Below are 16,056 nucleotides of genomic sequence, written 5' to 3' on the forward strand. Positions count from 1 at the left end.
CATATCTCATGAAATTTTTTTAAATTTCGAATAGGTGGCAACCCTAAATGGCAACCCTACTCAAAAATGTCCCTATTGTAATGCGGAGTGAAATACCTTTCGTTTGATACTCATATCGGCATATCTCATAGATTTTTTTTTAATTTCGAATAGGTGGCAACCCTAAATGGCAACCCTACTCAAAATGTTCCTATTGTAATGCGGAGTGAAATATCTTTCGTTTGATACTCATATCGGCATATCTCATAGATTTTTTTTTAATTTCGAATAGGTGGCAACCCTAAATGGCAACCCTACTCAAAATGTTCCTATTGTAATGCGGAGTGAAATATCTTTCGTTTGATACCCATATCGGTATATCTAATGCAATTTTTTTTAATTTCGAATAGGTTGCAACCTTGTGAAACATTCTGAGTGGCAACACCTAGGTAGAAAGTCTTAGAACGTTATACATTATCTCTGTGCCAAATTTCATTTAAATCGGTTGACGCGTTCCCGAGTTCGTTCGGCTATACCAACAAACAAGAATTGATCGTTTAAAGTTATAAGATAAAACAACACACGATACTTCCTTTAGAGATCTCTATTAGATTTATATCAGACAGTTTAATGTGCTTGACAAGTTTCTGTATCACAAATTTATTTCTCGTTTGGAGGTGAAGCTAAAGGAAAATCCTAAATCTTCCTGGAACTTCGTCCGATCGAAAAAAGGCTCATCTAGTATTCCAACCTGCGTCAAATTTCATGGTATTAGTTCAAATAGGTTAGCCGGGACAGTGAAAATTTTGCCGATTTCTTCAAATCAAATTTTGTGATTGATTCTGATATAAATGATATTTGGTATTGCATTGATATACCCAAATCGTTACACTTTGGGTCCTTGTCGGTATATGAAGCAGATATTATTAATGGGATATCCTCCTTAAAATCCTCTATGAAAGAAGACGTTGATGGTCTGTCCTCTATTTTGTGTAAAAAGTGTAGTAGTTCTCTGCGTTCCGCTCTGTCTTATTTTCAATATCTCGTTATCTACGGGCACCTTCATTGGTCGATGGAAGTTGGCATCTAACACTCCAATATTTAAGTCGGGAAATAAAGCAAAGTCACAAACTATAGGCCAATCTCTTAACTGTCAACTTGCTCCAAACTTTTCGAGAAAGTAGTTAAAGACAAGCTAGCATCTTCTATAAAAGGGATGCTCTTACCATCAGTTCAACTATTACAAATCTTGATGGTTTTCGCAGTTTTGTGTTTCTGCCTTCAAGGAAGGGTATTATATATATTGAATATATGAAGTCACATGAGTTTTTAGCAACATCCGGAGTGCCACAATGTAGCACCTCGGCCCAATCTTTTTTTTAATATTCATCAATGATGCTTGGTTTATGTCTAAAACACTCAAAATACTTACTTTATGCAGATGACTTAAAACTGTATAGAAGGATAACATGTCTATCAGATACATTACTCTGGCAGGATGATTTAAAATCTCTTAACTCCTCTGCTCTCTATAATAATCTGCGCCTTAACAAGTTCCCTGTCCCATATAACAATATCCGTGAAGTGCTCCACGTCCAACGATTTTTTTTCAAGATTCGTAATTACGTTGGAACAAGTATTAAAGGTATGAGATTTTCAAAGATAATAGTAAAAAAATTTACAAAAACAAAAAAAACAAAAAATTTACAAATTTTGACTAATTTTTAGAAAGTATTTTAAAATCACCTGCTTTTTTAAGTATTTCTTTTAAGTTTACAGTTTATAGAGTCTATACAGCCACGTCCCATACGAAAAAAAAAATAGCTCACCACGCTAAAGTAATTTCCATAGTGTAAGGTATATCCAAGGTTGCTCATGTATGATACACGAGCGTACCGGGCACGGTACAAAATTGCTAAAATGAATCATACATGGGACAGGGAAAATGTTCGGCAACATAGTATATCTCAAGTATAGCTCTTGTCTCGGTTAACGAATTTCGTGATCTCGGTATAATTTTTGATTGATATATTGCTAGGTGCATGCTTATCAACATTTTGCCGCTCGAAGCCAGACGTTCTTTCAAAACTTAATGTTTATCTTCGACATTATTGCTGGTATAATTGACTGCCCAGCTCTTCTTGGGCAAATTTATTTCAATGTTCCCAATATAACTCTCCGTTCTTATAATATATTTTACGTTGAAGTTCGGAGATTTAATTATCTTAATTTTGCACCTCTCAATTGAGGGCTTGAAGAGTTAAATTGGATATCCAGAAGACCGGAACTTGACTTTACGATGTCTAGACCTTTATTTAAGTTAGTAATTGAGTCTTATTACCGAGCACATACAACGGTTCCTTGAACTCATTGTTACTTAGTTTTAAGTAAATTTATAATAATATTGTAAATCTAGTCAGCAAGGTCTTTTGCCATTGACTTCATAATAAATAAATAAATGTAAGGCGCGATAACCTCCGAAGAGATCTAAGGCCGAGCTTCTCTTCCAATTTGCGTCGTGCTCCTCTTGATTTTCCCTACAAATTGGCCGGACGGGACCTACATGTTTTATGCCGACTCCGAACGGCATCTGCAAGGCAGATGAGTTTTCGCTGAGAGCTTTTCATTGCAGAAATACACTGGAGCGCTTGCCAAACACTGCCGAGGAGCGACCCCGCTTAGAAAAATTTCTAAAATTTTGATGTTGCTTTGCCCGGGGTGTGAATCCAGGGCACACGGTGTGGTAGGCGGAGCACGCTACCATCACACCACGGTGTGATAAAGATATGAATTTTATGTATAAAAGTTGTACTACTACTAGACTGAAAACTCTTCCAAACCTGTGTACCACTGACTTTGATACAAACATACCTAAATACAAGCAAATAAAATTGTTTGTAAAACTACAAACGAGTAAGAAATCTGAGCATGATTACTTCATGATTGTCATGCGTCACAACAAGTACATTCAGTTTCATTGCTGTGAGTGCCACAAATAGTTAGAAAGATGTGGCAAGTGACATGTGTCAAATGACACAAACGCTTCTGTAAAGCCAACACGCAACTTTCTCTCAAAACAAAATCATTCCTATACAAACAAAAAACATTTATGTATATTTTCCTTGTCTGTTTATATGTTGACATACTCATATCATCGCGTGGTGATTTACTCAGCTGATTTCTTTTTTATTCTGTTCTGTTTTGTCGACTTGAAGGATCTATAAATGTTACTCAACAGGAATATGCTAGCTATTTTACCTTGCTGTGTGCATGCAGATTGTATTAGTGTACTAACTAGCCCATTTTCACTAAACGCAGAGCCCTTGAGAAGAGCGTTGATACAAGAGTAGACATACGAAATATCTGTTCAAAGCTACTTTTGAAACGGTTAAGTCAAGTTTCTCATTCTAACTGGCTTTAGGTGGGTTGACCAATAGAGTATTCAAGAGAACCTTAGTGATCAGCTGTTCTTTATTTATAAAAGGGCTCTGCTCTTGAACAGTGAGGATGAGGTTGACTTAATTGTGATCTAATGGAATACTAGTTGGCGAAAGCTGAGTCGGTCAAATTTAAAGTTTAGGATGAGACTGAGTGGCGTCATCATAATGGTAAGGCAAACAGTAGTTCAAAGTAGAATTTCTGATTTTTGGTCATAACATTTTTTGGGTAAACAGCACGTTCTTAGAATACGAATACAGGCATGGTTGTGAAATAAAAGGTGTGTATGGACAGAATGGTTGGTGGGTTGATTGCTGTGTTGGTTGGCAGGAAAGACCAGGCTCGCGCTCTTGACGCCAGATTGATGCACTTTCTCCTAAAACCGGTCAATTATAGACTGTTGTACTCTGTGCTTGCTCCGCACAAACCATTTGAAGCATTTTGATACCGCCCGTCCTGACATAAGGCGACAGCTGTTTCGATTAAACCTTGTAAATTAAATCTCTTCAAAGCCTTTTTTCCCGGGAGTGGGATTTGAGCCAGCACTCCTACGATGGTTAAAGTGTTACAAACGCATTCAGCCACGGCATGCCTTAGTTGTTGTAAACTTTATCCCAATTGCCTTCCTTGCATATTTTATTCTTTTTACTCAGTGCATGCTTTGTTCGTAACGATGTGTTAAAGATATGCTTTTGTTGGCTAACAACGGTTCTTGCTCCATTATACCTAGGTACAGGTTCCATTGGACAGTCGGTCTCAGACCGGATGTTGCTACCGCATACTGGTTTGAATGTTACGCATTTGTAGTTCTAGTTCTGGCTTCAAGTTTGGAATTGTTTAAGATTTTAGTTCTTAGTCCAATTTCCATTTTGCTTCAAGTTCCGGCTTTGATCTTGATTGAATGAATTGCCACTGCTCCCTTCGCTTTGGCTTCTGTATGTTTGTTTATATGTATATGTTTTTGAAATATATCCTATTTTAGTATTAAAATATGTACAGCACGCTTTGTATACAAATTGCTTTATTTAAACAAAATAACTGTTGTTTTTGACATACGCCCTGTGCCTCATAAAATTTTATAGCTGCCATTTGATTTTTGTCTGTTGTTCTAAAAATTTGGTTCGTATGTCTTTGCTTGCATGTTTATTTGCGATTCGATAAAATTCGATTCGCTGTTATCTGATTTGATTAAATTTAGTTTTATTTTTGCATTTTCCTAGTATCATCCCCCTCTTTAAACTTCAACTCAACGCCTTTTTTCTGCAATAAAAGAACACCGATTTTCGTTGTTATTTTTTTTCGAAGAATTTTTATTATACCCTTTATATGATTTGGATAAAAGAATATGTATATAAAACACTTACATATGTATGAGACTAAATCTGAAACTTTTATGTGTGACAGAGTGAAGGCGAGAGGTGCACATGATCGACCGAGCGGGAAATGCGTGGGTTCAAGCGCGGGGCTGTAAAGTGTCGAAGATGATGTGTAGGTCTTATAACCTTAGACTAACAAAAATGATTCTATCATTAAGAAGAGAGGACTGTAGACTCATGACGGGTATTCTGACTGGACACTGCCTTCTGGCGTCATATATCTTTAAATTAGCTTGGTTAGTGATAGCAGATGTAGGAAGTGCGGGTTGGAGGAGGGAACGATCGAGCACGTTTTGTGCTCGTGCCCTGCACTTGCCAGACTAAGACTATTCCAGCTGTTAGGAGTGATACAGCTATCAAATCTAGAAGCAGCAAGCGGCTTAAGTCCTAGGAAGCTTTTTGTATTTATCAAGAGGACGGAGTTATTTTATAACATAGGTCCTGGTTTTTGATAGGGTTTTTCAGTTTGGTCGTTAAAAACAAACTTCTGTTAACACTACGGACTCAATCAGTCTATGTGAGGTCCTCATGGACCGGCCAGGTCAACCTTACCTAACCTGTGACATATAAAATCAAAAAAAATTATTTTAAAATTTAGAATATACCCTCTGTTCAGTGCAAATGACTAGGCGAAACTCCTTCTTTGCAGGCACCTTCTATGAGAAACTAGAAAATTCATACGACGATTGCCCCCGTCATGAAATTAAAATCGTCCTTGGGGGACTTTAATTCCAGGGTCGGCAAAGAAGGGGTGATTGGGTAAACAGTGGAAAAATTTAGCATCCGCGATGTAACATCTGCCAACAGGTCGAGCGCTGGTTGACTTCGCTACGCCTCGAAATATGGTCATTTGCTGTATAAGGCTCCAGCATAAAAACATACACTAAGCTACTTCACTGTCTCCTGAACTAAGAACAGGAAAGTAAATCGATCATGTCAAGAATGACTGCAGGCATAGTTCTTGTATCCTAGGTGTACGTACTCTATGGGATCCAAATATCGACTCGGATCACTACCTTAAGGCAGCCAAGTTACCTGAACGTCTCTGTGCAGCAAAGAACGTGCTGTTTGGCCTCAAAAAACTGCTCCCGACACATGCAGCTGATGATTAGTCATCTTAGCTCTTACACCTGCTTACTGAATGCAAAATTCGACCTGATGTTGTATTCGAACAGTGGGAAAATATTTCTCTCTCATAAATACCAGTCGCTGCGGATATCCAAAGTTTCCAGCGATCCCGTAAAAGCAACTAGTACGATGAGGAATTGTGCGCTGCCGCGGAAAAGAAGGACTCTTCTTATAGAACCACGCTGCACACGGGCGCGGCAACGCGCGGTATATAGGAGTGTTATCGTGAGGCGAAGAGGGAAAAGATACGCATATTTATAAGAGAAAAAGTGAGGCATAATTGCGAGTGTGAAAGGAGCTGCAGATGCTGGCTGATGCGAAAATTCTATCAAAATGTGCGGCGGATAACTTAAGGTTACAAGACCCAGGCAGGAACGATGATGATGACCTGCTAACTGACGTACAGAGTGTTCTTAAGTTGTGGTGCGAAACAATTCTCCTCATTGCTAGCTAGCGAGGGAGAAGAAAAATCCGACTATCAAATCGTTGATGATGGAAAACGCGTTGAGGTAACCCACTATAACAGATTCAGAACGGCAATATCCCGGCTAAAAAATCTGAAGGCGCTAGGTAATGACGCACTACCCGCCGAGCTGTTCAAACAAGGAGGTAAAAACTTGATTAAGAGCTTGCATCAGCTCCTATGGAAAATATGGTCGGATAAGTGTACGCCCCTAGATTGGAGCTTAAGTGGGATCTGCCCAATCCACAAGAAAGGCAATATTGCAAACCACCACAACTGCCGCGGTATCAGCTTTTACATATCGAAGCTACCTTCACCACCAGAAGGAGCTACTATCGCTTCCTAAGCCGATGAATGCGCAAGAATGGTCACAGGCTCAGGCCAACACATCGATGCGCTTTGTAATAAAATAAACAGCTACCTGCTGTTTCCTGTTTTTAGGCCTCTCAAGGCCTGACATTGTCACCGACCAAATCATCGGCGACCTTATTTACAACATTGACGCACCAAATATCGACCATATTGAACGTCCACGTCGATGGCACCACGCTTCCAACTGTCTTACACCCCAAAATCTTGGATGTACATTTTGGAGAGCATGCAACCGCAATTGTACCGAAAATCCAGAGCCTTAATGAAATCCTCAAATCTCTTGCTGGCAGTACTTGGGGTAAAGGTAAATAAACGCTCATTGTCACTTACAAAACAATTGGCCGGTCGATTGCATGCTACGTGTCCCCGATATGGTCGCCAAGCCTAAAGGTTATTCACTGGAAGAAAATATAGGCCTGCCAAAATACTGTCCCCATAACCGCTACGGGGTGTATTCTTATGTCCCCAGAAGACCACTTACAAAATGAGGCGAGAGTACTCCCCATTAGGGAGAGAAATAAAATGCTAAACAAACAATTTCTGTTGAATACCCAGAAACCTGGGCATCCCAACAGACATCTGATTGATGAGGCTACACCTCCCAAAGGGGTTAAGGGGTCATAACGCGTATTATCTTTATGTCGGGAATTGCTCGGCGAATCCAGTTTTTAAAGAAAAATACCCAGAACTCGTAGAAGAGGAATGCGCTCTCCCTAAGGAAGCGCGCGACATTCCAGCTAAACTTCTATCTGGGTACTGTAACAGGTTGAACTCTTATCTATCCAAAATAAATCCCTACATATAAAATGTATGTCCTGCTTGCAGTGTGTCCCCACATGACGCCAACCATCTCTTCAAATGTGATATGAAACCAGCGCCTCTATCACCCCTCTCACTATGATCCACCCCTGTTGAAATTGCGAATTTCCCCGGACTTCCGTAAGTGGGCATTGATGACAATTTGTGATCGGTTGCAGCTACTGGATGGGGCACAAAACAGCGCGGAATCAGCTTCCTTAATATCGCGTATATGGCTCTATTTAGCACGGTGTGGGCTTTACAATGAAGGAACTGATTTAATCTTATCAGTGTGGTTAAGTCTACTATCGACTAGACCTTCACGATGCGAAAGATCCTTGACAAGGTATTCGAAACTAAACGAGGCTTCAGACAAGGCGATTCCCTTTCGTCCGGTTTCTTTAACATAATGCTGGAGACGATAATTCTCGCTTAAAAACTAAACCGTTATGGTACAATCTATTAAAAGAGAGCAGAATTAGTGGCGTAAGCTGATGGTATTGATATTATTCTGCCATCTCTGGATTAGATAAAGAGACAAAAAAGTGAGTCATGTAGTCATTGAAGACAGGACGAAGTACTTGCTGTCATCCAAGAAAGAACGGGTGGATATAAATTAGAGACTGTGAAGGATTTTGGGTAACCAGCATTAACAGCAAAGACAATGCTAGCTTAAAAATCAAACATGAAATAACGCTTGACAACAAGTGCTCTTTTGAACTGAGTAGTCAATTGATAAATTAAAAAGTCCGCTCTCCACAAACAAAAATCACGCTTAACAAGTCGCTCATCATACTTGTTCTAATGTATGGCTCGGAATCAAGGACGTTGTCGAGAAAAGATAAGAACGCTCGAGAGAAGTTTACTGCATAAGATTTATGGTCCTCTCCCTGATGTCGATGGCGAGTACTGAATAATGAGCTGTATGAGATTTACCTCGATATTGCAGCGAATAAAAGTCTAAAGATTTTGTTGGCTGGGACATATTATGCGAATGGATGACAACGCTTCGGAAGAAAGTAGTTCAGTTGACACCTCAGTTTAAATGCAGATGAAGTGAAAACCTCCACTAAGTTGGGAGAGGCAGGAGGCATTTGTCCTCCCTAAGTGCTCCCAATTGGCGTAAGTTATCACGAAACAGAGAGAGTTTGTTACGAAACGGTCTAAATCGCCTTGTCTATTTAGCGCCAATTAATGATGATAATTTTAACGAGTTTTTCTTTTTCTGGTAGTTTGTGATATAAGTTTCGACGTAACCATATATGTAGCCAGGACTGACGCGAGACCAACCCGGCTTTTTAAATTTTATAAGAAATGTACTAACGGTAACATCCAAACTGTTGCCCCATTTCACGTCTTGATGTGTACCATTGTAGAGTTTTTTTTTTAAATATTACTTTGCTTCGCTTGGTGCTTCGTATTGGCGTCAGTTGATTGCTTCATCTAGACTGTAAATCGCCAATTTATTAGAGTACCTTAATTTCCATTGAGCTCAATGCCACATCAATTTAGTTCATGCTGTGCCGCCTGAGCGCACACACACACATACATGCTACCAATGACGAACAACCAGCTTTAACAGGAAGTTCGTAGATAATTTCAAGGGATATCAAGAGGGTTGTTTCCAATTTTTTCGCAAGAAATGCCTACGCCTCAGTATGTATGTACGCCTTTACCTCCTCATGGTGCCTTCCATGTTGACACATTCTGTTGCTGCTTGTATACGTTTAAACCAGGAAATGTGATGACTTCATCATTTTGGTTTACCAAAAAAGCGACTGACTGACCAATTGGCTGTTGCCAGTGGGAAATTTCTTTATTGTGTCTTCATTTTTGTGTTCTCTCTTCGCAAGCAATGTTCATTGTGTTGTTGGTCAACTGAGTCACTTCTATTTATTCTTATTGAACCTTATCATCAATTTTCAGCTATTACTTTGAAAAACACTTGGAACACAATGCATTTTGTGTTGACATAGGCATAATTGAATTTTCATCGAAGTTTATTAGGACCACATTCATATGTACATATTTTCGATGATTTTCGAAGTTACTTTTGTTCGTTTTTGTTGTCATAGCGGTCGCCTATACCACAAATGACAACAATTTTACGGTTCGATGTAGCCAACCGATGTAAATTGATTTTGTTACTGTTGTTGAGCACTTCTATGTAGTTGACATAATTAAGTGGTTTATTTTGTAGAATATCATAAGTTAAGTTTTGCTTTTATGTTATCGCAAAAATCCAATTAATTTGCATATTTACTTTGCGCTAGTCTCTTGGGGTGTTTGATTTTGTAAAAGAATACCAGAGTGTAAGCGGATGGGGTATAAGCGTTTAGGAGCAAAAGCGTATAAACGCTAAAGCGTATGAGCAGAAAAGCGCACTGGCAAAATAATTGCTAGCTTCAAAGCGTATTAGCGCAAAAGCTTATGCATGTATTAGCCGAAAAGCTTATGAGCGTAAAAGCATATTATCACCAACGATTATAAGTTGAAAAGCGTATCGGAATAAGCGGTACCAGCTTCAAAGCATATAAGCGTAAAAGCGTGTGAACGTTTGAGCGGTAAAGCGTATAAGCGTGAAAGCATATCAGAGTGTTAGGGGGATCGTGTCACCACAATGGCGTTAAACGTAGGAGCTTAGGAGCATGGAAGCGTAGTAGCGAAAACAGTACTAGCGTAAAAGCGTGTGAGCATAAAAGCGTGCTGGCGTTAAGTCTATTGCCAAAAATCTGGTTTCCAAGAAGGCGTGCTAGCAGGTGCAAGGAGACAAATTTTAATAGGAGCCTTATAAAGCCCAAATGAATCTGGTATATACGGTCGCATGTTGGGCTCTTAAGTAATCAAAAAAAAAAAAAGTGATCTTGACTCGAAATTAAGTATTAAATAAATAAAGTCATGCGCTTGGAGTATTGAGGAATAATTATATTTTTATCTGCACTTCAAACTATTCAACTTTTACTAACAGAGTGTAAGCGTAAAAGAGTATTAGATTAAAACGGTTCTAACGTAAAAACGTGCAAGCATAAGAGAGTATCAGCGTCAAAGCGTATTGAAGAAAGCAGAAAAACTACCATAAAGGCATACCAGCGTAAAAGCGTATGAGCATAAAAGCGTATTAGCCCAAAAACGTGTTAACGTAAAAGCGCAAGATGGTTGAAGTGTACATCTATATTGGGTCCCAGGGCGTAAGGTCTTAGATGGGAATAAAAAAGTGGATGCTTTATCTAAATGGGAGGCATCCCAACCTAACCTAACAATTCATGTCAATGTAATGTTGTATCTTTTGCACAATTTAAACTAAACGCTCTGGTTTTTATATAAACATATAAGTAATATTAATGTAAATGGATTCAAAATCATTTAAAAAAGAAAGTATTTCAAGGTAGTATTTAAGATATCCAACATATCATTCCTTCTAATTATCTCTGTGTGATACTGTTTTCAAGATCATAAATTGGTATATGGTAATAGTTTTATGTTGTATTGTATTCGTGCGGACTGGCCCGCGGGTATTGGCTAGTTTTACGAATATGTGAAATATTAACAGACATTTAAATCCATAACAAATTAACGTCTCATTAATACTTAAGGCAAGATCTTGATTATGTCAGCCCACTTAAGTTGTATTTAGTGCCTTGCTCCCAACTCTGGTTTTGTATTAGTGTACCATGGAATATTACCAACATGAAAACAGATAAAACTAATTAATAAAGCTAATATGTACTTTTTATTAAAAATAAATTTATTGTACACGTGTCAACTTAATAACACGCTTTGCAAATACATATGGGCAAGTCCCTAGTAACGGACGTCATATTCGCACGCATTTCAACCTGCATAAAAGAGAACATGAGCAATGGACTGAGCGGATATTACAATATTTGAGGCAAAAGTTGTGGGTACCTGAAAAATGTTAGCACATATATATGACCATATATGATGACGTTTGGACGCGATAAGAAATAGAAGTAATTTTTTAATGCTTGTGAAAGTACGCAAAACTTGAAAATGCTAAGGGGAGATTTCACATTCCTTAAATGAGAGACAGAAGGTGAAATAAAGACCCAGTGCACGTAATTTTTCGAAATCTGATATATCTTTTTACCACGGTGGGTATAAGCTTAAGTACGGTTACGGATGCGACATTTTTATCGATGAATTACACTATATGATATTCTTTACGAGACATCAAGTTTTAAGTCTAGTAGAGTAAGCAAAATCTGCATACCTGGAATTTCGAATACGCTCGCAAAGTGCGAGCTAAGGGCAAAACAAAAAAAAAGAAAATAAAAGTAAGGCGCAACAACCTCCGAAGAGATTTTAGGCCGAGCTTCTCTTCCACTCCTTTCAATTTTTCCTACAAATTGGAGGGACGGGACCTACTTCTTGTATGCCGACTCCGAACGGCATCTGCAACGCAAATGAGTTTTCGCTGAGAGCTTTTCATGGCAGAAATACACTCGGAGTACTTGCCAAACACTGCCGAAGGGCGTCCCCTTTTAGAAAAATTTTCTTCTAATTGAAAGGCCTTGTTTCTAAAATTTGGATGTTGCTTTTCCCGGGTTGCGAATCCAGGATCTTCGGTGTGGTAGGCTGAGCACGCTACCATCCCACCACGGCGACCGCAAAACCCCCTTTACATAAACGGAGACGTATACTGGTACATGTGCAACTTTCCCTTTGTTTACTTTTCGATAAATTTTTAGGTCATTCGATAGAGTACTTCTAACGATGTACAAATGTTAGTTTTATAGAAGAAATAGAACAAAAGTACAAAATAAATCAAAAACTCACGAATGTCATAAATCCATTGAAATTAGGATAAGATATTCCCACTTAACCATTTCTAGTCGACAAGTGTGTATATATGTCCTTTTTTTCAAGCAGATAAGATTCACTAGAAAAATGCAAGCTAGTTTGTGTCTTCATATGAAATTTTTGAGTACACAAATAAAACTTAAACTAATCTTTAAAATTCATATCTTGTTGAAATCAGAAATGACTTTAGATTTTCCTCAGATAATCCTTTGTATTTATAAATTAAAAAAGAGATACAACAATTTAAATGTTCGTCATATTTTGTAAGATTTCTCTAACATCTCCCAGAATCAATTAACCGTTTTTTCGTTAGCAAAACAGAAATAAAGTTATGGGCCAATATATGGATCAACTCATGGGAGAGAGGCAACGGACTTGTCAAATTTTTGAAACAAATAAAAAATCTTACCAGAACTTTTCGGAAAAATTTTAGTAAACATACCTATTTAATAATTTGGGAAAAATTTAAACAATGTGACATCAGGATGGACAAGGCGACAGCTGATTCGATTATACCTTGTAAATCTCTTCAAAGCCTTTTCTCCCGCGAGAGGGATTTGAACCCGCACTCCTACGATGGCTGAAGTGTTACAAACGCATTCAGCCACGTTATGCGTTAGTTGTTGTAAAGTTTTTCCACACCACATACTTCGTATGTAATTATGTGTTAAAGTTATGCTTGTTGGTAAGGCGGTTTAAAAGAAACGTATTGTCGCTGTTTTTGTTCTATTTATAGAGCTACAACGAATTAACCGATGTAACAATTCAACCATCGTAGGAGTGGGGGTTTAAATCCCACTCCCGGTTGAAAAGGCTTTGAAGGGATTTCGACTTCCCGCGAGATTCTCGTGTCTCGAAATACTCGTAAATCTCGCGAGCTTCTCGACATAAATTTAATTGCTATATGGACACTATTTATACACTTGTTTTTTTTTTTTTTTTTTGCTTGTGAATTTTTTTCTTGATTATATTGCTTTCCGATGACATTTAACTCAAAACATATTTATTATTCATATAATTTTGTTCAAAATATTTTATTTTTTTAAATTGAATGTCGAGAAGCTCGCGAGCCTTACGAGTATTTCGAGATTCGAGAATATCGCGAGAAGGCGGGACTCGCGAGAAATCACTTCTCGAACAAGATCGAGAAATAGTAAGTTCTAATTAAAATCAAAAATATAGATCTGTGTTTATCAGCGCAAAAGTATAAAGAAAAGACGTTTTATTTTGTTACTAAAACGTCCAAACTTGCAAAACCGATGAAGCCTTTCTTTGAAATTATATTTCTCTGTACATGATGAGTCGAACAAAAAAACTATTTGATTTCCACATCATACACATATTTGACTTTTAATCCCATGTGATAGAAATAAAGTCTGACCACTTTTGATTTTTAGTTCATGATGGACCTTATTTGGGATTCACCCACATATAAATAAACAAACAATTGCAAAGAAATTTTGTTTTGTTTGTGTTTTGAAAAAGTGTAGCAAAATGCGTCATTTCATTACGCTAGAATATCAACAAATACGCTTGATTTGTTATTTTAATAGAGCAAAATATGTTTGTTCAGCTAATTAAAACAGACACAAAACAAGTAAAGGTGTATAAGTATGGGTGGGTGTAACCGAATATTATATACTCAACGTAGCTCTAGAAATGTTTTGTAATGCTTGATCCGAATAGGCGCGTGGCACCGCCCATTAAAAAAATGTTTCCTAATTTCCTTTTACAATAAAAGTTGATAAGTGAAATAACATTGATACAAAACTATTTTTCACTAAGATATAGCTTATTATTCTAGTCTACGACGCATCTAAGCATCTTTTATATAAAAATGTACTATGTACGAAGTGTAATGAGTGTACCCAATCTTATTACGATCCCTTAATCTTTCTTCGAGTTATAGCTCCAGAAACATAGAAAATTGTTTGGTCATGAAAAAGCGGTGCCACGCCCATTTTCAAAGAAAAAAAGTCAAGAGTTTTAATATCAGTCCATACATAAAATTTTAACAATCTAGATGAATTATTTACTAAATGATCAGGTTTTATGCGTTTTCCAAAATGTGATATATGTAAAAAGTGGGCGTGCTTACCATCCGATAACCCTAATTTTTAATAGCAATGGGAGATGAGCGCCAAAGAACCCATATACCAAATTTCAATATTTTATTCTCAATATTTATTCAAGTTATTATGTGCATCGACAGATGGACGGATATTGCTAAATCAATTCCGTTTTTCATCCTCAGCAGTTAGATATATGGAAGTCTATATTTATCTCGATTCATTTATGCCCGTTATGTTACCAAAGTTAATACACTCTGTGTGAAAAGCACGCTGAGTATAACAAGATTTGCCTTGAGCAGATTTAACTTAAATTGAGATGTATTTTTTAGTTATGTCAAATTACTGGAAACTTATTTTTTATTTACACGACTCAATTCGGTATAAATAGCGCCCACAAAATTAATCTCGGTGTACTTTATACTCAAAAAGCGGTTGAAAAGGTGTTAAATTAAAAAATGTATCTACAAAACAATTTCGCGTTGATTTTTGTCCTGATTAGCTCCGTTTTAAGCTATACGAATGCGAAATATCGTATTATAGATGGCTGGGATACATTTATAAAGCACAGTGCACACACAGTGGCTATATATCATGAAGGGGAGTATAAATGCGTTGGCTCCGTAGTCAGCCTTAAATCGGTGGTCACAGTAGCCCATTGCGTAAACAGTAAACTTGAGGTTGATCTTTTCGTTCGAGCTGGTGTATCAAATATAGATATTACAAATATATTTATGCAACAACGCGATGTGGAGAATGTATTTGCTCATCCTGATTATGTTTCAGTAACAAAATTTATGGACATTGCTGTGGTTAAAGTGATTGATTTTTTCAAGAGACTCCGGTAGTAAGAATAATACAACTTTGCAATGTGCAATTAGAAACGGGAAAATTGATGGAAGTTAGTGGATGGGGCTCGGTAAATATACGAAATGCCGACCCTTCTTCCATGCTCCAAACTAAGTTTGTGAAAATAAGAGAATGTAGGAATCCTAGCAATCCAATAAAGAAAGATTTTGCATCAACAACTTTGTCTGCTGGAGATTTTGGAAATGATTTGTCGTATGGAGATATTGGAGCAGCAGGCGTTATTCGTGGACGACTTTGTGCGGTGGCACAACATATTGTGTGCAATTGTCCGGATATATATATGGATGTAACAAGTCGAAATGTTCGAGACTTTATAACATCCAAGATGTAACTGAAGGGTGTTATTATATATATTGGCATGATTCGGACGCTTGCCACAGTTCTGCACCATACGGTAGTTCATAGGTATAACTAGGTTTGTTTTATGTGTTAGTATAGTTAAGATTATTATATATATATATACATTGTAAATAGATATAACCTAGGCTTAATTAAGCTGTAATAAATAAATAAATAAATAAATTGACTGTTGATTGTAATATCACCCTAACACGACTGAGCGCCGAATTTCGAAACATTTTGAGATAAGGCGTTTTCGAAACAGCAGTTAGAATATGGTGACATTCCGCTCAGCAGTTGAAATGTTGATATTTTTTCCTTATATCATGTACCAATAATAGTTATAATTATGAGTAAATAAATATTTTTTATTGTAAGCAATGAAATTGTGACGCATGTAAAT

General features: G+C 37.5%; 1 protein-coding gene across 9 annotated transcripts in view; it reads left to right on the forward strand.

The window, feature by feature from the left end:
- Positions 1 to 16,056, forward strand: part of LpR1 (Lipophorin receptor 1) — a 1,438,611-nt gene that overhangs the window by 573,699 nt on the left and 848,856 nt on the right. The gene's annotated exons all lie outside the window — the stretch shown is intronic.

Source organism: Eurosta solidaginis, chromosome 1 (genome assembly GCF_040869045.1).
Source record: "Eurosta solidaginis isolate ZX-2024a chromosome 1, ASM4086904v1, whole genome shotgun sequence".
In the NCBI taxonomy this organism is placed as follows: Eukaryota; Metazoa; Arthropoda; class Insecta; order Diptera; family Tephritidae; genus Eurosta; species Eurosta solidaginis.